The following is a 17890-nucleotide window of genomic DNA, read 5'->3' on the forward strand; positions in this document are numbered from 1 at the left end:
CCTCTTCTTTGAGACCGAAGAGGATCAGGAGGGGGGACAGTTCCCTTTCTATGACATCTAAATGTTTGATCCATCCCAGAACCTCTTGCCAATAGATGCAAACCTCAGGGCAGTCCCACCACATGTGCCAATAATCGGCATCCATGCCGCACTCCCGCCAGCACCCTGGGCTGGAGGACTGAAACATTTTGGAAAGCCTGCATGGGTCATACTGCCACCTATGGAGTAGCTTTATTGCATGCAGCTTATACTTGGCTGCAATTGATATTCTGGATGGTGTTTCACAAGTTCTGTCCCAAGCCTGCTGATCGAATTCTCTGCTGAAATCTTTTTCCCATCTAACTTTCAGACGGGCACTTGAAGTTTGTTCCTTTCAGATCAGAGCGCTGTACATGTGTGCTATTAGGCCTTTATTTGTGTTGGTCACGTCCAAAATTGTCTCGAAAGGTGTGAGCTTTCTTTTCATTCTGGCTTTCCATTCCCTCTTGGATAATACACGTTTCAATCGCAGGTACAAGAAGATTGGAATCTGGTGTAGTTGAAGAGCTTCCTCTAGTTCTGTAACTGAGATGAATTTCCCGTTTCTCCACAACTGGCCGACTCTCTCAAGACCAGCATCGAACCAAGCTTGATATCTGGCATGTTCGAGGATTTCCTCTCTGATCCCAGGGGACCAGAGGTAGCTCAGAGGAGAGGGCCACGTTGTAACTCCGGACATTGCCTTTCCTTCCTTCCATATGTTCCACAGCGTCCCAAGTATTGGGTGGTTGCGCAATCTTTTTATCAGTTTCGATCTAGGGAACCATAACCACTCTGCGAGAGTTGCGGGAGTCAAATTATCATTGTCCAACTGAACCCATTGCAGGTCCTTTCTGTCATGCAGATGTGGGATCAGGATTCTGAGTTGTGTCGCCTGATACTATAGCTCTATGTCCGGAAGGCCCACTCCCCCCTGTTCCTTCGGTAATATCAGGGTTTCATAGGGTATCCTGGGTTTTTTCCCATTCATAGGAATTCTAATATGGCCTTTTTAACTTGTTTGACAAATTGGTCCGGGATTGTGATGGGCAGGACCTGGAAGGGTATAGAAAGCGTGGGTGGCTCACCATCTTCATAGCATTTAAACGTCCCATCCAGGAGATTGTAAGTGATTTCCATTTTGCAATATCTGCTTTGAGGGTGTCGAGGAGTTGGGGAAAGTTTGCTTCATACAGGTTCTCGAGTTCTCTTGTTAGGTTGATCCCCAAGTATCTCAGTGTTGGGCCTCCGATGACTAGTCTTAGGCGTTTGAGGTCTATTTGATGGTCCGGGGAGGGTTTGTGAAGCGGGAAGAGGATGGATTTGCTTTTTTGTTTATTTTGAAACCTGAGAACGTGGCGTATTCTTCTATCAGGCGGATCGCTCGGGGGATTGATGACATTGGGTTTAGTACGTGGAGCAGGATGTTGTCTGCGTACAAGGCCAGTTTATACTCTCTGCTGTTTACTCCCATTCCCTCCACGCCGGCGTCTACACGAAGCACCTGGGCAAGGGGTTCCAGTGATAGCGCAAAGAGAATTGCTGAGAGGGGACAACCTTGTCTCGTTCCTCTACTGATGGAGCCGTGTAAACGGATTTGATCCCTCGTCGGATGGTGGGGCCCAGGCCAATTTTCTTTAGTGTGGCCTCAAGGAAGTGCCATTCAACTCTGTCGAATGCTGTTTCGGCGTCGATTGAAAATAATGCAGACTTGTTTGGCATCTTTGTGGCCTCGTGTATGAAGTGGAGGGTCTCCCGGGTAGAATCAGCGCCTTGCCTTGCAAGGATCAAACCCACTTGATTGTTATGAATTATAGCTGGCATGTGTGACTCAAGCCATGCAGTGAGGACTCTCGTATAAATCTTGGCGACAATGTTTAGGAGGGAAATTGGGCGGTAGGAAGTGTACAGGTCTGGGTCCTTGCCTTCCTTGGGTATGACGGTTATTTGTGCTTCTGAGAAGGATTTGGGCGCCACACCTGATTGGAGGATGTTATTGAAGAGCTCGGTCATGAATGTGAGGAGGGCGTCCTTAAAAGTCTTGTAAAATCCTGCTGTGTAGCCATCGTTCCCGGGGTCTTTCCCTGCAGGAAGTCTTTTTATCACCTATTCAATCTCCTCTCCTGTGATAGGGGTATCTATGGCTTGTGCTACATCCAGGGGGAGGGTCGGGAGTGACACTTTGTTCATATATTCGGTGATCGCCTCCGAGTGTGGGGCGGCATCTGAGGTGTATAGCTTCTCATAAAAGTGAGCAAAGACTTCAGGGATATTGGTAGGACGGTGTCCATGAGGTGTTTCTTCGTTGCATATCGTTGGGACCCATCACTCTTTGCGTTGCACTCAGAGTCAAGTAAGGCACCTGCCTTGTCTCCATGTTCATATTGTTTTTGCTTAAGACATTGGAGTTTGTGCACAACACTGCCAGTTTCTAGTTGCTGCAATTCCTCCCTCTTGCTGTTGGCTTGCTCAATTTTTTGTAGCCTGTCAGGGCCTGGAGGATTTGGAGATGAGGTCGAGTTGGGAGATTTCTTTTCGGAGCCTGTTTTCTATGAGTTGGCATTCTCTTCTCTTAGCGGCTCCCTCTTTGATGTAGCAGTCCTCTCCAGGTGGCTTAACCTGCCTCCCACACTGAGTTTACAGAAGTTTCGCCTGTATTATTTTGTTCAAAGTATTGGGTGATGTCCTGCTCAAGTTGATCCTGAACGATCAGGTCTTTAAAGAGAGATTTGTTGCAACGCCACTTAGAGCTCTTCTGGGGGAGAGCGATCTGGTCGACGGTGACTATGACCATGTCGTGGTCCGACCATGTTATGGGAGATGTGTTGGATTCGACCATTGCCTCGGTGAGTTCAGGGGTGAGACATATGTAGTCAATTCTGGTGAACGTTGCGTGCAGTGTAGAGTAGAAGGTGAAGCCTGTTTGATTCGGGATCATGTCTCTCCATGCGTCCTTGAGGTTGTAGGCATCCATCATGTCCTTGACTTGTGAGCGACCGGGGCCAGATGGTGGGGCTGCAAGTGGGTTGCCTGCCTGTCTATCCAGATCTGGGTCCATCCATGAGTTCAGGTCGCCTCCCAGGGTCACCTCTCCTTCCGCTTCAGTCATAACTTTGGGGACAGTTTGTTGTAGGAACCTGGACTGTCCAGTGTTAGGTGCATATATGGACGCAAGTGTGATGAGGGTGCCTTGTATTATGCCGACCAGAACCAGCGCCCTTCCACTTACATCAGCCCAGGTTTTTAAGTGTTCGAACCGGGTCGCTTTGTTGACTAAGATGCCAACACCAGCTTTCTTGAGGGGGCCTGACCCCAAGTATTCGGAGCCTGCTTTGGTGTATAGAACTTTCCTCTCGTCTCCTTTGGTGTATCGGGTTTCTTGTACAAAAAAGTACGTCCAGCTTTGCCCTCTTGAACTCTCTGTATACTAGCAATCTTTTGGTGGGAGAATTTAGCCCCTTGACGTTCAGCGTGCCAATTTTGAGTGTGCCATGCCTGTCACTTGGATTGTCATGTCCGTAGATCATTGGTGTGCCCTTTGGATTCGCTCATCGCGTTGTGTCGCCCGTCGCGAGACGTCGCCGCAGTGGAAGCAACCTGATTAGTGCCTCCAACAAACTGAGGCTGTAAAATATTTTGCCTTCCTCCCCCTTCCCTCCCTTCCAAGGTATTAAATGTAATACCCGTTGCCCTCAGTCTCGTCTCTTCGTTCTTCGCTCTTTCGATGAGGGTTTGCATCGTGGATCGATGGCGTCCGAGTTGGACTGGATGTATACAGCCGGTCTACTGTCAGACCACCAATGGGGGTCATAACCGCACGACCCTGACTACAACTATTATCGTTATAACGTTTTGATCCCCCACCCCCCCTTTCATTCAAACATTGTGATTAAAAACATTATGGTAAACAACAACAACTTTAACTGCAAAATAGCATATGTGGTGATACATGCGGTTTCCGGGTTCATCGTCTACCGGCTACTCATCCATGCAGCCCGGGTAGCGGACACGCCCTGAATCTGGTCCAGCAGCGAGGTTGTGCCGGGTTCCAGAATGTAGATAAGTACTCATAAAATAATTTTGAGGTGGACTTCGGAGGGATACTGGACTTGAGTGAGCAGTGTCATTTGTTACTGTCTGGCGTGTCGTTGGGTCGTCTGTACTTTCTGGATCCCTTGACTCTTTTCCTTCTCGGGCCCTGGAGCTCCCATCCCGGTCTGTACTGTACAGGGCCCTCTTGTGCTCCACCTCTCAGGCCTGTCCCAAGGAGGTCTGCGATGCATTCTCTAATTTCTTCTTCTGAGCGGAGCAGGATCTTTCTGCTTCCGTGTTCGAACATAAGGGAGAAAGGATATCCCCACCCATATCTCGTGCCTTGGTCTTTGAGCCATTTCATTAGGGGGCTACAAAGGCACCTCAGGGCCAAGGTGAGAGAGTACAGATCCTGATAGATGGTGATCTGAGCCCGCCCAAGGGTGAGGGAGCCCCCGGCTCTGGCTTTCACGAGTATCCGTGTTCTGTCCTGATATCTGTGGAATCTGGCAAGGACGGACCTCGGGCCACATGGTGGGCCGCAGGTTCTGTGTATCCTTTCGGTTTTGAGTTCATCAATGTCCTCATCCGCTGTTAGGATTTTAATGATATCGCGTATTGTTCATTGAGGTCCTCTTCTGCTTCCCCCTCGTGCTCCGGAATCCCAAAAAACCGTAGGTTATTCCTTCTTTCTCTGTTTTCTAAATCGTCTATCTTAAAACGGATTTCATCTTCCCTCTTCTCTATGTTGCACATCCTGAGGTCTAGTTGGGCTTCCAGAGTGTATATCGAGGCTTGATTATTCTCAACGCCCTCCAGCCTCTCCTCAATGCTGTCCACTCTGTGGGTAATTTTGTCAATTTTGCAGCCGAGGTTGGCTCCCATGTTTCGGATTTCACTCAAGAGGGCAGCGATGTCCCCCTTGGTGGCTCCTGCTCCCGTTTCCGAGGCTTCAAGTGACATTATGGGTCTTGGCTTTGGTTCCGAAGGTAAGGGGGTATATGTGTATTTGGCCAATTTGCTCTTAGTGTTCATCTGGTTCTGGCGTGCGAGGAGGCACACGCTCCGGGAGTGGGGGCCCTACCCTCTGCACCGCCGCGTTGTACAGTTCTAGAAGTATGCAGTGGGATGTTGTGCGGATCGGGGGTCCATAAGTGGGAGGAGGCCCACGCCCTGAGTCCAGGGGCCCTACCCTCCATTCCAGTTGGCTTCTGTCCGTGGGCCTGATACGATGTCAAGGGTGCGCCAGTGTTGGTGCGGGCCCATCTATAGGCACTGATGAAGTTGCGTGGGGCAGGACCTTTAACAGGGGGCTTTGGCTCGAGTTAAAGTTCAGGTGAGGACACAGTTGGCAGTTCCGTTTCCCTTCGTCGCAGGTCCGCCTGTCTGGGTCTTCACAGGGCGAGAGGCCGGCGGTTGTACAGAGGAGGGCACACACCCCAAAGGTGGGGGCCCAACCCTCTGTGTTGCCTTTGGTGCAGACACAAGTTCCTTGCCTTATGTGCTGTGGCTGTGTTGTTAACTCAGCAGAGAGACCGTAGAAAGTACTTCAGGTGCTTTCAGTAGGTTCAGGACTGCCTGTTTTGGTGCTGTGGTTGGGGGGACAGGGTCTAGACTTGATATAGGGCGCTCCAAGGGAAAAACGCATGTTGCTGCCCTCCGGGGGGAGTCAGGTGGTTGCTGGTTCTATTGTGCCGGGCAGGAGGTATCTAGCATAACAGAGTTGGGCACTGCTCCCTTATAGAAGAAAGGGGCGCGCAGCCCTGGGGCGTGTTGTAGGGCACCTATGATTGGGGGGCGGACTGAGGGTGCCTGGGGTTATATGTGGTATCGATTAGGGCCTGGGTTGGCGCTGTGCTAGGTGCAGGAGCTGCGACAGGGCCTACGGCTACTGCAGTGCATTGGAATCTCTCCCCATCTCTTCAGTGTAGCCCCTGTCCTACAATGAATTGGCTGTTACTGCATCTTTGAGATGGGCACCTGTGACCCATGAACCTGCTCTGTGCCACTAGAGAGCAGCTGCTGAAGATCAGGATACAGATTCAGCAGAGTACAGGTGTACACTATGCTTTTAGCCTGAAGTTTACAAAAGGCAAATATGATAAGCAGATTTCTGGGCCTGAGATGGAATTACCCATATCATTGTTTTAATTAATACAAATTTAAAAAGCCATTGCTTCTACACCCTCACCAAATGGCAATCCATCAAACGCTCCCCAGCTAAAAAGTTTGAGAACCACCCTTCTAATTGTCAGGCTGGTCCTAAAGGTGAGAAAATATGCTGGTGCCATCTGCACTAGCATGTTGAGATCCAGACATAGGCAGCATGCCAATTTTTTATTTCTTTAGAGAAATAGCCCAATGCCCAGCTTTTCTCTAATCCCTTCAGCCACCTCTGAAAAGAGGTAATGGGCTGATCAGCAACTTCTGTGCTGAGCTGCTTTGATTCTACTTCAATTCCAGTTTCACAGCTACCTGTCTGGCTTTTATTTCCCTGCCCATAACGTGAGTGTCCTATAACTGATTCCCTGCTCAAACCAGCCTTTCAGTGCAGGAAAGGTGTTTGGCAGGAACAGGGCTGCAGATTTTTATGTGGTGTCTGTTCACCCCCATATAGGATATGTGATCTACTGTCAGCGGTGACTCCTTGGGGGAATTCCACCTAGAACAAGTTGTCTTGTCTCTCACAAGACCACCCAACCATAGTTAATGAAGTGAGTCTGTCTCTTCTGTCTTGGCAATGCCTAGGCAAGACTGGGCTGAGAGCACGGTTTCTATTTTTAAATCCACACTGTGATTATAACAATGATCTAACAAGTCATAAGATGTCCCAGTCACATCTTAGAAGGCAGCAAGTGTGGTGTCAGGATCCAGGTCTGGTAGAAAACTCCTGAGGCCTGGGTGTAAAACAAGCACTTGGCCTTCCGTCAGAATTATTGGGCTCATTGTGTTTGAACTGGTCAGTGCTCTTGCATTTCAACAGATCCTGGTTTTGGAATAAGCCAATGCTTTCCCTCTGAGCCTGCACCACGTTTTGGAGTGGATTAGGACCTCCACCCTGCATCTGCACCTATGTCCCCTCCAACATACTCAACAGTGTGGAACAGATTCTATGTACCCTGCAAAAGTCTGCTTAACTGTGGACTATAGCTGAAGACAACTCACTCAGTTCTGGCAGGCTACTCAGGTCTGACACTTCCTTTTCTGTCATCTCAGGTTTCTCTTCTATTCCAGTAGGCAACCCTGAGATCAATGAATCTGGTGCTAACTTCATAGCCCTCTCATGGAGAGGTGCCTCAGGGGTATTTAGGCATGGACTGCGAATAGCTGGTGAGGCAGGACTCTTGCATTCCCCAACTGAGGCATCCTCCTGTTTTTGAAACAGGCCAGGGCATTCATTGTGCACCTGTTTTCTTTGATGCTTCACAATCTGCCTCAGAAGATCTGCCAGAGTTGAACAGTTATGCTGTTCCTGGCAAATCAAACTGACCTGGGACCACAGCTGAAGACAACTCTCTCAGTCCTGGCATGTCTTTCAGGCCTGAATCTATCCCATTCATCATCTCAGGTTCCTTTTCTATGCTATTAGTCAACCCTGAGATCACTGAACCTGATATTTACACAATAGTCACCTCAGTGGCTATTGAGCCCTACCCTGCAATAGTAGGCACCTCCTGGGACTTGGACAGGGAGTTACATTTGAGACTGTCCCCCCTGTCTGTGGAACACTCAGGACTGACAACCTGAAGCACTTCTTCTTTTGCTGCTCTCAGAGCTTTCGTTCGAGTAACTGCTGTGACTATGTTTGGGTGAAGAAGTTCATTAACCAACAGACACCCTACTGGACTGGAGTCCTTGACTGCAACATGGTTCAGGGGGTTTCACTCCTCCAACAAAGCCATGCCATTTCCGCTGGGCAATGCCTCTGAAAATAATACTCTCTTACTTGCATGTTTGGTCTTTGGGGTGCCCTACCTTCACCAATTTCCTGACAGTTTTGAGATTAGAAGCTGTGCAATGCCAGGTGGGAGACGTTTTCCCATACCTGGAAACAGTCCAGAAATATCTGATTTATGGTAGGAACTGGGCCCCCTCAAAGGACCCAGTATCATCCCCTTTCAGAATAAGGGTTGTTTTGGCCATCGCCCCCTAGTGGGATTTCATCTGTTAAGATGTCCACGCTGACTGTGGCCTCTTTCAGGGGACCAATAGTCACAGTGGCTTGCATTGATGTCCCCTCACAGGGAGCATCAACCTTCCTGTGTGTCAAATCTCTGCCCAGCAAAGAAAATAGGGAATGGGAGCCTCAGTGCTAGAGGTGCCCACACTCTGCTTTCAAGTGGGAGTGGACCAATTACAGGTATTATATCTCCCGTTGGGTTTACGGGGCCCTAGATGAAGGGTCAGAACCTCCGTCATTTTCCTACTTGTGTTTACCATGATCAGTTGCATCTTATGTGGATGCATGCATCTTAGTCTTTTTGTGGAATTGAGTGTTCACGTACCTTCTTTCAGCATTCTCAGGCTCCTCCATCTTGGTGTCACCCATGTCCCCAAAACACTTTTATAACTCCATGTCATAATTTTCAAGGGTATTCTCATGTGTGTGTGAATTAGATATGTCCTGAGTCCTGTCAGATTTGTTACCTGTGGTCCATCCAAACTGAAGCTCAAAGTGCTGATGTGTAAACACCTCAAAAGATTCATCTCCCACCTCATATGGTTAGACTACATACATGGGGATGTGGTGTCTAGGCTGTCCTTGGGTTCCACCACTTGTGATAATGACACTTAAATTCTATTATTTATACGCTTTTACCAAGGTGCTGTGCATAGAACATATTTACATACAATTATCAACCAAACGAAGTTGGTACTCATTTAATGACCTCAGAAGGATGAAAGGCTGAGTTGGCCTTGCCAGGATTCAAACTTGCCACCTGCAGATAACACATAGAAAACAGCAGTGAGCGCTCGCTCAACCCGCTGGGCTATCTTCCCTCCCCATTGAAAGCTTTGTTGTTCCCCACCTAAAATCCCTCCCCCATCTAGTAATACTCAGAGGACTTTTAGCGGTTCAGTCTCCCTAACCTTACAGCCATGGTGGGGGCCCAATCTCCTACAGAGCTTTTGCAAGCAACTCGCTTCCAGGTCCCACACACTATGAGTACCTCATAGCAATGTAAAAAAAATGCCATGGTAGTTAATCTAACTTTCATTTTACACTTTAATGTTGGCTGACTTAGCTGTAGGCACAGTCTGTCTCAAATCCCAGCTCTGCCACCAACGTGAAGAAATGGCTTCTGCCCTGCAGCAGTAAAACAGTGAGTAGTTGTTAAATCGCCTGCTCAGCCTCAAACTGCTACAAAACAAGAGTGATCATAATCATAAAGTTAAAACAGGCACAGTCAAGAGATATTCCTCCTTTGCCTTTTGAGGTAACTTGGCCTGAGGGAAGGATATTCTCTCAAATGTGATTCAGTGGTGACCCAGACAGCAAATATAAGAATCCAAAAAAAGGGAATATTCAATCAAGATTCTATAAAAAGGTATATAATTTATAATTAAACACACCATCTGCAATACAAATAAATGGAAAAATAATGTACAAAACCCACCCCTGTGGAAATAACAGATAATATGCAATGATAGAAGATGGAGCACTCTGGGTAATGAAGCAGGGGGAGACCACAATGATTGGAAAAAAGACATATATGAGTGAAAAGGGAGGAGTGGTGAACTAGCCAGTCTGCAGAGCCCAAACATGGACCAGGGGGGGCAGTTACCAGTCAATAGTAACTTTCCCTGGTCCTGGCAGTTCGACAAGGCTTCTAGGTGATTTATGAGTGGTTTGAAGTGGCTCGAGTGCAGCGGTTGGGTTTATGTTGAGGGGGAGAGGTGTCGAACAGGGGTCAACATGGAGTTTCTTGTGGTTAAAAGTGATACTTGAAAAAAGGCAGACCGTGAGGGCCACCAGAGTCTGCTTGCTGTTGTATCAAAGGGGATTATCCTAGTGACTGGATGCAATGTTCTGTGTGATCAATTTGATGAGGCACTTGAGGAAGTGCATATCGTTAGGACCACGCGGTTGGTTTGATGGCAAAGATTAAAGTGACTGGATGCAAAGTTTGAGTCAGGCGGTGTGTTGCGGCATGCAATGGTTGCTATTGAATGTTCCATCGGGGTCAGTTCAACTGGTGATGAACATCTGGAGAGAGGATGTTGGCAGGTTAAACACTGGTTTGAAGGCAGCAGATGCAGCAATGTGCTTTGAATTCGAGCCAAGGGAATGACACTCTGAACTAGCATGGTGCAGTGGTGAACTGGTTCAAACATGCACTTTAACGATTCAAAGAGCGGATGAGTGTCAAAAGCAGCTCCAGGTGGTCCTAATGGTTTGATTTAGTCAATCAGGCTCGACTAATAGTTCCTAGTAGTTCAACAAGGGAAATGCAGAAATCCTCACTGTCTTGGCTCTCAGGTGCTTTGGGTCCATGTAAGGGGTCACCAGAACAAGTGTAGTACTTGTTCTTTGGCTCTCAATGCAAGGGGGGCTGGTGCACACTTCAGGGGCCCTTCACCATGATGAGGTCCTGGACAGCAGTGTGAATAGTAGAGTTGAAAGTATTATTGCAGCATCAGGTCACGCACAATGTGCCCTGGGGATGAGAAGGGGACTGAGCTGGCCTCTGCTTTGGACACTCACCTTCACTTCAGTGGCCGAAGGCTTCTGAATGTCAAATCTCCTAAGAGAGATCCTACACATTCTTCCTTAGGTGTTTGTTCAACAGTGAATCTCACAAGGATTGCGAGACCTCATGTGTGAAAGGCAAAAGTCCACAGGTGATTGGACTAAAGCATTTCTTCTTTTAAGTGTCCAACCCTGTGTTTGAGACAAGTGATTTGTGCCTTCTAACATTAAACCCAAAGTGTTTTTGTGCTAAAGGAAGTGGAGGGGACATGATAGAAGGGTAGAGATAGAGTGAAACAAGATAGTGGAATTTCCCTCCAGTTGGTCTGTCTGGACTAACCCTCCCCCCATTTCCTTGTCAATAGCATGAAAATCCTTTTGGTCTATTACCCTAGTGTGAGGCTAGTCCTTTTAGAATAGGTGTGCCTTTTGATTCCTGTTTCCCAGGCCAGCTCCTGCTGAGATGCTGGCTCACTGGAGAGTGGTGGTACCCGATCTCAAAATGGATCAAATAGAGGCAAACTCCAGCACTACAGTCTTGCTGAGAGCCGCAGAGACAGCCCATCGACAGTTGAGCTGGGTTCACAGAGCTGGCACATATGTGATATCAGTTTGAGGATGCTCAATTAATTATGAGATACGACCCACCATACTTTAAACTAAGGCCTGCCTTATATGTGAAGTTTACAGTTTCCACCATGATCATAACTCTCAGAGTTATGTGGGTTTTAAAAGCAGGAGTCCATATCTTAAATGCAGCCCCTGTGCTACAAGGACTCGCCTGTCAATGCAGCAATCAGATGGGCATATGTGACCCCTGAAGCTGTTATGACCACTGGAGAGCAGGCACTGTAGAAGAACAAGATACTGTTTTAGCAGAGCACAGGTATACACTTTGCTTTGGGCAAGGAGCTTATAAAAGGGAGATTTGTTAGTAGATTTTCCTTCCTGAGATGGTATTAACTGTATGTATCATGTTATTAATTTAATCCAAATAAAAAAGATTAGGGCTTCTACATACTTGCTAGACGGCAATGTGTCTGTCTCTCTCTCTCTCTCTCTGCAGCTTTCTCTCGCACATACACACATGCATGCATGCACACACAAACCTTCACACAGACCCACACACCACTACAAATTCAACCAACATACTTCAACTAGAAAAACATACTTAATACCAATAAAAAAACACAGTGAAGATTCACTGTAACTATGCTATTGCTCTTGCAACCTGCTCGAATACTGAAGGAGAGTGTTAAGGTTGGTTTTTCGTGAGTTTTTTCAATGTATACTTGTGTGGTTGCATGTTCTACTGGTATGTAGACATATTAGTGATATCTAGGAACATGATGTACCTTAACTTTACTATTTTCACATAAACACCTTATTTTATACTAGATTAACCAATACAGCAGTACTTTTATTGGTATGTTCAAAGTGCTTGTACCTTCACTTTGGAATGTCCAGTGTTTGTGGAGTTTAGCCTTGGGTAGATTAACCATACTCTTTTTTTGTTTAAACATGTTTACTAGATAAGTACATTTTTTTAGAGACTATGGGCCTCATTACAACCGACCCTGTATGGAAACAATGGTGGTGGTAAACCCACCGCCATCGTTGTTTCCATGCTGGGTGATCACAACTCCTGCAGGCGGAGGCGTCAAACCTGCCAGGTCTGACGTGGCGGGTTTCCATGATCCCCGTTCCCATTGAGTCCAATGGGAATGGGGATTAACACCATTCCGCCTCCGGAATTCCCAGGTCACCAGGATGTACTGCACCGGTAATTCTGGGAATCACGGAGTCAGAATGGTAATACGAGTCCGGCGGTAACCAGGCGGTTTTTTGAGGCCCTATGGCTTGGGGTGTATAAGTGTTTCTTGTTGGTGTATTGGATATGAGCGTATTACAAAAGTGTATGGTGAAAGAGTGTGTGTTGTAAACCCATATGGCACAACAGTGTCTCAAATAATGAACATGTGAATTCCATACATTTACAAGTAGATTTACAGTAACATGATTAATACTTGAAGTGTGTGTTAAGGCTGGATATGTAGTGGTAGGGAATGAATATATATACGTCATATTTCAAGATTGAATATATACAGTGAGTCCTTGTAGCTTAACTTTATTTTCCCACTCTTTTTAGACTTTACATTTTGTTAGATTAACCTTGACACTTAAATTAAAATTGTATTTTAATTTTATTTTTTGTGGGAAGTATGGTGTTTAGCATATCAGTGTGTGTAGTATAAGTTTATGTTGTATGCGTTTATGACATATGAGTGAATTATCATATGAGGCTGTTGTGAATGAGGCGTACAGTTTGCATTTGATACATGTACACAATTTATATATCGTTTGGGTTTTATATATAGGAAAATTAACATCAAAGTTATTCCTGATTTTGATGGGAATTTTCCAATATATAAACCCTGTACATTATGTAAATTCTTATGACATATAAACCGTAGGTTATTCGTGACTTTGTTGTGAGTTTGTATATGTATAGTAGTGAACAAGTGTGCCATGTAAATTTCATACACATACATATGTCCAGTTCATTTATAAGATGTCCATTCCTCTAGTGCATGTCTTCTAGCCTCATATTATGTAGGTGACTGGGTGGGTTAAGTGCGTGACCCAAATGCGTGTGTTTTAAGACTTTGTGCCATAAGAGTGTGTGGTGTAAGACATATGAGTGTTTGGTCTGTAATTGTCTGGCATGTGTGATTGGCGAATCATAGGTTATGAGCGTTTGGGGTGAAGTCAAATGAAATGCACATACACTATATGCCTGTTACAAGTAGGAACCTTGCATATTGTAAAGGTTTCACAGAGTTTTTTTTTGTTTAGGAGGTATATACACATTTTACAGTATGGCCAAGCATGTAGATTTGATCTACTATACATTTCATATTCATATTAGAAACGTATATAAAGTTCTGACTTTGATGTGAGTTTTCATGCACATATTTGTGTGCATGAAAGAAATGTACATCTCCTATAGATATGTCTACAGTTCATATGGAAGATGTACATTGATTCTGTGTATGTGCACTAATAGTACTCTAATGCGTTGTAAGTGCATGTGTAGTGTGTGTGGTGTAAGAGCATGTGGCATAAGACCACATTGTGTAAGTGTGTGTATGATAAGAGTATGTGTCATAAGAGTATGTGCCGTAAGAGTGTGTGTTGTAAGAGAGTTTGTAGTAGGTGTGCGTTTCATGAGAGTGTGTGGTGTAGCCGCATGTGTTGTAGTATCATGTGTCATAAGAACATGCTGTAAGTGTGAATGTTGCAAGTGGGTGTGTCTTACGTCTGTGTGTCATAAGTGTATGTGTCAGAAGTTCATGTGTTGTAAGGGTTTCTGTCATACGAGCGAGTATCATAAAAGAGCATGTGTCATAAGGGTGTTTGAGTCATAAGAGCATGTGTCATAAGAAAATTGGGTGTAGGAGCATGCCTCTTAAGTGGTTGTGTTGCAAGTGTGAGTTGTGTAATTGTCTGTGTTGTACATGCATGTTGTTAGGGAGCATTCATAGACATTTGCTAATTCACTTATTCCTTAGAGACCCCCAGCTCTTTTGCTGGACATTAGGACTTTGAATTTTCTTCCTGGAGAGAGTTAGACCTTTTTCCCACTCTCTCATGTATTTGTCTTTGATTTGAACACTGTGTTTCATTTGGTTTTGGAGTCTGGCAAACTCCATAGGCATCATTTTTTTACATTGAGACAGACAGCACCTTCCTTGCAGTGACACAGGGAAGTCTTTCAGATTTCCCAAAGGTTTAAATACCTTCTCTTGATTAAACTACTGTTTCCAAGAGCAGTGAAGTGAAATTGACTTTACTTAGATTTCTAACTTTCTAGACCCAGCACACCCTATCTTTCAAAAGGATGCTGGATGGGTTACCTAGTATCCCCCTGTTGCTGCAGCTGCAGTAAGACATCCATGGGTGCCCATTTTGGCAAAAAGATCCTGGTCTTCTTTTTTCACCATTTCTTGTTGGAAAGGTCCTTCTTGAGAGTTACGATGCGCATCAAACCAGGTTTGGTCTCTTTGTTCATTTTGTCTTTGGCAGGGTTCACTGCTGAAGCCCGCCTCTGGTTCCAGCATGTCTGGCAAGGCAGGAAGTGAGAGAGGTGCCCAAAACACCTGTGCTTAATCCCCTCTTCGTGCACCTGTAAGTGCACGAAAGTGTGCTGTTGGCTGAGCTGGAATTTTGCACGCTTCTTGGTTTTCACTTGGAAGCGTCTTTTTTCTGAGGACACAGTCGGAAAGACACGTGGAGGAAGTCCTTTTCAGCAACACCGGGACTCTGCCTGACTTTGCAGGCATCGGATTGGCCCGACCTACTTGGTCCCTCCCCTCCACTTCCCCTGAACTGGAACTTATTCCCAGCATGCAGCGCACCTCGCGCGCGCACCTGTAAGTGCACGAAAGTGTGCTGTTGGCTGAGCTGGAATTTTACACGCTTCTTGGATTTCACTTGGAAGCGTCTTTTTTCTGAGGACACAGTCGGCAAGACACGTGGAGGAAGTCCTTTTCAGCAACACTGGGTCTCTGCCTGACTTTGCAGTAAATATCTTTGAGCGGTTTGTTTTAGCACGTTATTCCCCCTCTGTGTGACTCAGGGTTTGAATCTACTTGGATACCCCCACCCTCCTTGTACAAATGCTCTAATACAGCCCCTCTTGGATACGCCCACCCTCCTTGTACAAACGCTCTAATACAGCCCCTCTTAGACACGCCCACTCTTAGATAATATACCCGATCCTCGTATGTTTTAAGACACACCTTGTGTGTATACACATGATTTTAATGAATTTTTTAATTTTTTTTTTTTTCCTGCTTAGAATTTCTAGGGCATCGGATTGGCCCGACCTACTTGGTCCCTCGCCCCCACTTACCCTGAACTGGAACTTATTCCCAGCATGCAGCGCACCTCGCGCGCACACCTGTAAGTGCACGAAAGTGTGCTGTTGGCTGTTCGCGGTGCGAGGCGCGAGTCGCATTGCGCGAGATCCATATATAAGTTCAATTAAGTGAATTAGATACTAATACATGAGAGGAAACCAACTAGGTCTGCTTTTTATATTTTTAACGCAACACAGATTTCTACTAAAAGATTCCACCTGTGTATATTACAATAAAGGTGTGTGGAATTATAATAGTAATTTAACATTTCTCTTGTTTTTAAAATAAATTTAGGTTGAGAATGAATTTAAGATCTAATAACAGTATTGATATTGAAGTGAAAAAAATTACTGAGATGATTCAGCGCCCCAATCGTGCGTGTAAAAGAAAGATCATAGGCAAACAGGGTCTCCTACCGGAGGCCAAATTAGCCAAAATGACGTCTTTTTTTGACAAAATCGAGCCAACAAAGTCAGCTAATTCTATACTAGCTGAAAGTGTTAGATCTGAGACAAGCGCCGAACTAGTAGAAGATCTTGCTAATAGACTTCCATGCATTGGTTCTAAGTTTCTTTCTGAGTTGTTAGAAAGTCAAAACAACAAAGAAGAGCTGAAACCATACAAGGGTAGACACACCTTAGACTCCTGTAACATATGTACCGACATGGCTATATGGAGTAGTACTGCAGTGCATCGACCGGACTTACCCTATTCTATAGATCTAAAAAAATGGCAAGCACCCGACCCCATTACCCATAAATCAACTAAACAAGACATATGTTATGATACTGCCCCCAAGATGGACAGCAGTCATAATCCTAGTCAATGGTGTAAATTAGATGAAAACGCAAAAGACAGAATTATTGTTGACCCCATTTCAGGCTTAATAAAATACACTGCCACTTGCCCTAATGAGATAAACACAAATACAGCTGTCCCCAACACCTGTATGAATGCTAGTATGATCACCATAAACAGCCGACAATCTGAGGAGAAGGAGAGCTTCACTCTCATGAAAAATGAGGAACTGTGGGAAGCTCTAGAGCGAGTGCTAAATGAGATAGTTGAAAGATGCGACATAATTGAACGAAAGTTAGATAGTCACACTACTATACTGCAAGTTAACTCCTCTAAAGTAAGCACAACATTCAGAGAAACCTCCACTAATACTGAACCAATTATAACCCCGATTACTCAAGGTTGTCCTGTGATCGACGTAAATACATCTAAGGCAATACATGACCATCAAGTGGGATATTCTATTGATTCTAATGCTACAGTCTGCTGGTATAAGAAAAAGCTGAAAAAGGGGAAAGAAAAAGCAATGAACCAAAGAAAACTGGAAAAAATTCAGCAACCATCCTCATATGGGGTGTGTGAGAGACCATTCACGAACGGATGCATCATTAATGATGAGACTCTGCCCAATAAAGTAGAAAAATGTGCAATTATCTGCTCAGGAGAGGGTACTATGGAAGTTATGAAAACCAAACCAATCCATATTACCAAAGAACCTAATTTCTCCGGTAAACATATAGTTACAATCCATGCTCCAGTTGATAAGATTGGTAAAGGTAGCATTAAAAAACAAAAAAATCCAAGTAAAACATGCAAGATCCCAAAACAAATTAAGCTAGTGGCACCAACACTTGATGAATGGGTAGTTCCTATAAGTCAAAAAGAAAAGTGAGGTAAAAAGACGAATAAGAATAATGAAATCTCTACCAAGGTACTAAAAGCCATTAAAACTCTCTTCCTAGAAGAACAATTTGAACCTGTCTCAACCTAGTTTCATTTTCTGAGGCTGTCCCCACCCATGAATGTGATGAGGCAGAGAAACTAGTAGAAAAAGTTGTCCGCTTTGGTGAAAATAGTGATGACAAAGTGCACAATCCTACCTATAAGAGAGACCCATTACACTTTGTCAAGGCACTACAGTTTCAGGCAATTGATAAACATGATCCCTTAGTGTTACTAAACAGACATCGAATAGTCGAACTCTGTTCACTAGTAGTACCGTTGCGGATGGTAAAATATAGTGACTTTAAGATCGTTGACCAATTAGTAACTCCAAATTTAATCACGACCAATGTGTGGTGCCTAGAAGCCTCCACCCATGAATGTATACTTAGTTACCACGAGTGCTTTACTAAACTTGGATTCACCTGCACAGAAACTTCTATGCGTAGAGTGAAATACCAGAGAATACCTGTTGAAGTAAAGAGAA

This window comes from Ambystoma mexicanum, chromosome 7q, assembly GCF_040938575.1.
Source record: "Ambystoma mexicanum isolate Mex_15411 chromosome 7q, UKY_AmexF1_1, whole genome shotgun sequence".
Classification (NCBI taxonomy): domain Eukaryota; kingdom Metazoa; phylum Chordata; class Amphibia; order Caudata; family Ambystomatidae; genus Ambystoma; species Ambystoma mexicanum.